Here is a 7,000-nt window from a genome sequence, read left to right on the forward strand (position 1 = left end):
GAAAGAAATCTAAGTTTGACTGAATGAAACTCTGGTGCAACGAACGGTGACGCTCATGAAGAGAAGCAGCGTAAAGGAAAGTAACGATAAGTTAACGTTAACGTAAAAAAAGTAACAATAAAGTAACTTTCATGTAAAGAAAAGGAATGCAACAATAACGCAACGCTAACGTAAAGAAAAGTAACAAAACAAACGTTAACGTAAAAAAAAGAAACAATAAATTAACGCTAACGTAAAGAAAAGTAACAAAACAAACGTTAACGTAAAAAAAGTAACAATAAATTAAAGTTAACGTAAAGAAAAGTAACAATAAGTAACTTTATCATAAAAAAGTAACAAAAAGTAACTTCAACATAAAGAAAGTCAATGTTAACGTAAAGAAAGTTAACAACACAATAACATTAACGTGAAGACAGTAACGCTCAGCAGCAGCATCAGGTATCGATGAAGTAAAGCAAAAATATATATAGATATATATATATATATTTAGGCTTTATTAAGATTTCCCGTAGTTTTAACATTATTCCCAGTTATCATTGTATAAAAATAAACTGAAAGTAAGACATGACGTTTATTTCTTGTTTTTTGGGATGAAGTTTCAACTTTCATATCTTGTTATTAAGTCGTTTGTAATAAATATATATATATATATATATATATATATATATATATATATATATATATATATATATATATATATATTATTTTTCCCTGTATGAAAAGCCGGCTCAGAAACACTACTTTTATGTCACAGTACAATCATTTGTGTTTGTTATTGCTGCTTTGGCGAAAAACACATTTTCTGCAGAGGATTTTATATCCAAACATAAAAACCGTCGCAGTACGCCTTTATTATATAGAATATGGATTTTCTCCAGTAGAATATACTCCAGTGAATGTATTTTGATGCCAACGTTGCTGGGTGAGAAACACGGAGACACAAAGGTCTCTTTGATGAGGTTCCTTGAGTTCCTTCTCATGGATTTAAGGTCACGTGGCTGTGAGAGCGAATCCCTCTGGTCCACCTTAAAACCGCTGACCCTCTCAGCATTTCCTCTGAAGAACAAACAGACTTCATCCTCGCCTCGCGGTGCGCAGCAGAGCCCGCGGCCGGCGGCCGCATTGACCGGCGGACCGGTGGTCAGTGTGCCGATCGACACTATTGATCGCGACTGCAAAGTTGATGAATATCCAGAGGTTCTCCCTGAGGGACGCCCCGCGGTGTAGATCACAACTCTCTTGGAGGTGTCGGTTGTGCGGTTCTCTCTCGCTTTTCATACACAACACACAGGATCAACACCAGGGAGGGAAGGCGCCGATGTTTTTCAATTTCCATCATAAACAATCCAACAGTATTACAGCGAAAAAACACCTTTTGTGCCGATAGTTCTGCTAACAAATAGGAAAAAAAGATGCCCCTCCCTCCAGGCCCCGCCCTCCAGGCCCCTCCTTCCAGGCTCCTCCCTCCAGGCCCCTCCCTCTAGGCTCCTCCCTCCAGGCCCCGCCCTCCAGGCCCCTCCCTCCAGGCCCCTCCCTCAGGCTCCGCCCTCCAGGCCCCTCCCTCAGGCCCCGCCCTCCAGGCCCCTCCCTCCAGGCTCCTCCCTCCAGGCCCTTCCCTCAGGCTCCGCCCTCCAGGCCCTTCCCTTAAGCTCCGCCCTCCAGGCCCCTCCCTCCAGGCCCCGCCCTCCAGGCTCCTCCCTCCAGGCCCCGCCCTCCAGGCTCCTCCCTCCAGGCCCCGCCCTCCAGGCTCCTCCCTCCAGTCCCCTCCATCCAGGCTCCTCCCTTCAGGCCCCTCCCTTCATGTGCCTCATACTTTTACTTTTTTTTTAGCTGATAATACTTCTGTACTGTTGATGTTGGAGATGTGAGTACTTCTTCCACCACTGCCAAAATCTAATTTAACACACACACACACACACACACACACACATACACACAAACACACACAATCAGCTGCAGGCGTGACCTTGGTATGGTAAACTCTGCAGCACGAGCAGCAAATCAGAACTCAGAGAGCCGACCAATCAGACAGCTGTGTGTGTGTGTGTGTGTGTGTGTGTGTGTGTGTGTGTGTGTGTGTGTGTGTGTGTATCTACCTCATTACATCAGTGGCCCTGGCGAACATAATCAGAATTCAGAACTGGAAATGAATCACAAACTGTCTCTCACACAAACACAAAGTCTCACACAAGCACACCTACACACACACTTAAGCCAGTCGTGTGTGTGTGTGTGTGTGTGTGTGTGTGTGTGTGTGTGTGTGTGTGTGTGTGTGTGTGTGTGTGTGTCTCAGAACAGAATGAAATAAGCTGTCAATATGTCATTTTAAGGTGCTCGGTGGAGGAAGGAATGCAAAAGTGAAAAGAACATAACACACACACACACACACACACACACACACACACACACACACACACACACACACACACACAGAGAGAGAGAGAGAGAGAGAGAGAGAGAGAGAGAGAGAGAGAGAGAGAGAGAGAGAGAGAGACATATGAGATGAAAACCTTCCTGATGACAGACATTTGTTGATTGGACTTTTCTCACACATCAATCCACACCTATACATGTACACACAGTACACACACATGAGTACACAGCCTCACATGCATGAAGAGAGAGAGAGAGAGAGAGAGAGAGAGAGAGAGAGAGAGAGAGAGAGAGAGAGAGAGAGAGAGAGAGAGAGAGAGAGAGAGAGAGAGAGAGAGAGAGAGAGAGAGAGAGAGAGAGAGAGAGAGAGAGAGAGAGAGAGAGAGAGAGAGAGAGAGAGAGAGAGAGAGAGTATTTCTGCCTCAGTGAAGCTCAACACTTCCCTCTGCTGTCGGAACAGAAGCACGATGGACTCAAGTACACAGAGTAGTAATATTAGTAGTAATATTAGTAGTAGTAGTGGTAGTTTAGATGCAATTTTTATGATACTTCTACCACAGTTGTCACAGCTTTAGATACTTTACAAATCAAGATTTTTACACACAAAACATGTGAAGAAATCATTGAATCGGACGTTAAAACTCTTCAGTTGATTCACCAATTAGTCATCAATCAGCATGTAGCATGTAGCATATTGTAGCATGTATATTGTAGCATGTAGCATGTAGCATTTATCTTTTAGTAAGGGCTGTCGGTAACGTTTTATTTGAAGCGTCGGTTGTTTGAACTTAGCAGTGAAGGAAAATACTCTCTGAATACATGTATCTGTGTATTTAAAGTACTCTGAATACATGTATCTGTGTATTTAAAGTACTCTGAATACACGTTGTATCTGTGTATTTAAAGTACTCTGAATACACGTTGTATCTGTGTATTTAAAGTACTCTGAATACATGTATCTGTGTATTTAAAGTACTCTGAATACATGTATCTGTGTATTTAAAGTACTCTGAATACACGTATCTGCGTATTTAAAGTACTCTGAATACATGTATCTGTGTATTTAAAGTACTCTGAATACATGTATCTGTGTATTTAAAGTACTCTGAATACATGTATCTGTGTATTTAAAGTACTCTGAATACACGTTGTATCTGTGTATTTAAAGTACTCTGAATACACGTTGTATCTGTGTATTTAAAGTACTCTGAATACATGTATCTGTGTATTTAAAGTACTCTGAATACACGTTGTATCTGTGTATTTAAAGTACTCTGAATACACGTATCTGCGTATTTAAAGTACTCTGAATACATGTATCTGTGTATTTAAAGTACTCTGAATACATGTATCTGTGTATTTAAAGTACTCTGAATACACGTATCTGCGTATTTAAAGTACTCTGAATACACGTTGTATTTGTGTTTTTAAAGTACTCTGAATACACATTATATCTGTGTATTTAAAGTACTCTGAATACATGTATCTGTGTCTTTAAAGTACTCTGAATACACATTTTATCTGTGTATTTAAAGTACTCTCTAAATACACGTTGTATCTGTGTATTTAAAGTACTCTGAATACACGTTGTATCGAGGAAAAGTGGCGTAAAACTTTAAACAAGGTATTTTATTTCATGTTATATTGTGTATCCAGCGAAAAACAAGTTTTTTTTGTATTTTGAAAAAGTTTTGCGGCTCTTTGGTGAATCAAACGTCGTAAATGAACTTTTTTTTGGCAGCCCGTCGTATCCTCCTCACACGTCACGTTTTCAGTGTTCACCGCTACGGGACGGATCGTTCACACTGTGACGAGGAGAGTGAGACGCATCCCTCGACCTGAAGCAACAACAACAACAACAACAACAAACATAAAAGAAAACCTCACAAAACAAGAGAAATGTCTGGAATGTGCTGGAGACTCCAGGCCGAGTGAGCGAAAGAGAACAAAAGAAACAGCGGAAACAAAGGAGCAGGAAGAGGAGCAGGAAGAGGAGCAGGAAAAGGAGCAGGAAAAGGAGCAGGAGAAGGAGCAGGAAGAGGAGCAGGAAAAGGAGCAGGAAAAGGAGCAGGAAGAGGAGCAGGAAAAGGAGCAGGAAAAGGAGCAGGAAGAGGAGCAGGAGAAGGAGCAGGAAGAGGAGCAGGAAGAGGAGCAGGAAAAGGAGCAGGAAGAGGAGCAGGAAAAGGAGCAGGAAGAGGAGCAGGAAGAGGAGCAGGAAAAGGAGCAGGAAAAGGAGCAGGAGAAGGAGAAGGAGCAGGAAAAGGAGCAGGAGAGGGAGCAGGAAGAGGAGCAGGAAGAGGAGCAGGAAGAGGAGCAGGAAAAGGAGCAGGAAAAGGAGCAGGAAAAGGAGCAGGAAAAGGAGCGCGACAGAGCGCAGCGTCAAAAGAAACGACGCTGAACAGATCATCTGGTCCTTCCATGACAAATCTTCATCTCTCAACATTTTCTTTTAATATTTCTTCTGAACGCGTTGAAGAGACGGATCCCTGCACGCGTTTCATTCTTGTAAAATAATCAGAATATTTATTTGAACATACACACAAACACAAAAACACAAACACACACACACAAACACACAATGTACAATAAACAAGATACATCTGAAAAAGATATTAAAGAAAACAGAGACATTCTGATCCGATGTTGCACAATGTGTTGCAGGTCAGTAACGCAGCCTGTGTGGTGCAGGCAACTGTCCTGCAGGGGGCAGCAGCACTCTGCCTCATTGGAGACACAGGGTGTGTGTGTGTGTGTGTGTGTGTGTGTGTGTGTGTGTGTGACGCTCGCCATATCCACAAACACACACATATTCATAAAATTCATCAGTATAATATTCGGTTGCAGTGTTTGTCAGATATGTTTCTATTAGCTTCATTGAAGTACTTTAAAGTTTAATTCAACAAAAAACGGACTGGAATTCATTCAAAGTGAAATAATGTGACTGAAAGTATATTTTATTAAAGCCTCAGTCTTTAGCACATGAAAACGTCGCAGGTCGTTCAGTCATTTCATATTTTAGCGCCACTTTGTGGTCCTTTTGTCTCTGTGTGCGTTTTGCGTCTCTTAGTGTCCTTTTGCATCCTTATGTAGTGCATGCACACACACACACACACACACACACACACACACACACACACGCACACACACACACACACACACACACACACACACACACACACACACACACACACACACAGAGTGCTCCTCTGCTTTCATCGATCTGGAAAAGGAGGAAAAAGAAAGAACGCTTCTGTTCCACTATAAATACCCTCAGAGCCCTTGAGCTGTTCTCCTCTCCACCTCCTCTTTATATTCCTCCTTCTCTACACCTCTTTATATTTCTCCTCTCCACCTCCTCTTTATATTCCTCCTTCTGTACACCTCTTTATGTTTCTCCTCCTCTTCACCTCCTCGGCACCCATTACAAGAGCTCTCCTCTTCCTCATTATACTCCTCCTCCTCGAAGAACATCACACAGAGCAGCTTGTTGGTTTTGGATAAATAATTTAATGCAGTTACAATGTCAATATATATTTATATATGTATACATGTGCACTCTCACTGATGGAGGAGGAGGAGGAGAAAGCCAGGAGCCTCGTCTCCTTCCCTCCCTCCTCTTCCTCCTCCTCCTCCTCTTCCCCCTCCTCGTGTAAACAGGAAACAACAATAACCAGCTGGTGTGATATGACTCTGTAAACCTGCACAATAAACAGTCTGTTCACTCAAATACATGCGTTGGATATAAGTACCTCTATCTGTTCATGTAGTGACACACACACACACACACACACACACACACACACACACACACACACCCCTCACTTCTGTTCATCAGCATGATTTTTGGACAGTAAAAACTTGCACAAAGAAAAAACTAAATAAAATAGCAGTAAATATTCAACAACAACAACATGAAAAAGAAAACAAACAACCTGAAACGTTACAGACGAGAAACTCAAGTTCCTTCCGTCTGCAGCGTCGTGCAGGATTATTTCAGTTTTGTGTGTCTGTGTGGTAGTTTTGTGTCTGTGTGGTAGTTTTGTGTCTCTGTGTGGTAGTTTTGTGTCTGCGTCTGTTAGTTTTGTGTCTCTGAGTGGTAGTTTTGTGTCTCTTTGAAGTCAATTTGTTTCTTTATGTGGACGCGTTAAATCACTTTCTGGTCGTTGTGCGTCTCTTTGAGGTCAATTTGTATCTCTTTGTGGTCTTTTTATGTTTTTTTTGTGGTAGTTTTGTGTATTTGTTGCTTTGCATCAGCAGTGATTTTGTGTCTCTGACTGATTTCTTTGTCGTATTGATCCTCTAACTAGTATATTGAGTTAGTTCAAAGAGGAGCCAAGGCCCGTTAGGTAATCCATCCAAAGGTGATGCATGAGTTCTCCATAGCTTCCTGTCTGTGTGTGTGTGTGTGTGTGTGTGCGCGTGTGTGTGTGTGTGCGTGTGTGCACTGACAGGTAGAAGTGAATTGTTGTGGTAATGTGACAACTCGTTCTCACACTGAAGGACGCTGCCGTCCTCCACCGAGGACACAGTTTATTTATTCTGAGGGCGGACTCGACTTAGTGTGAGTGTGTGTGTGTGTGTGTGTGTGTGTGTGTGTGTGTGTGTGTGTGTGTGTGAGTGTGTTATT

Source organism: Clinocottus analis, unplaced genomic scaffold, assembly GCF_023055335.1.
Source record: "Clinocottus analis isolate CAN_PGR_092001 unplaced genomic scaffold, fCliAna1.0.p SCAF_3, whole genome shotgun sequence".
NCBI lineage: Eukaryota > Metazoa > Chordata > Actinopteri > Perciformes > Cottidae > Clinocottus > Clinocottus analis.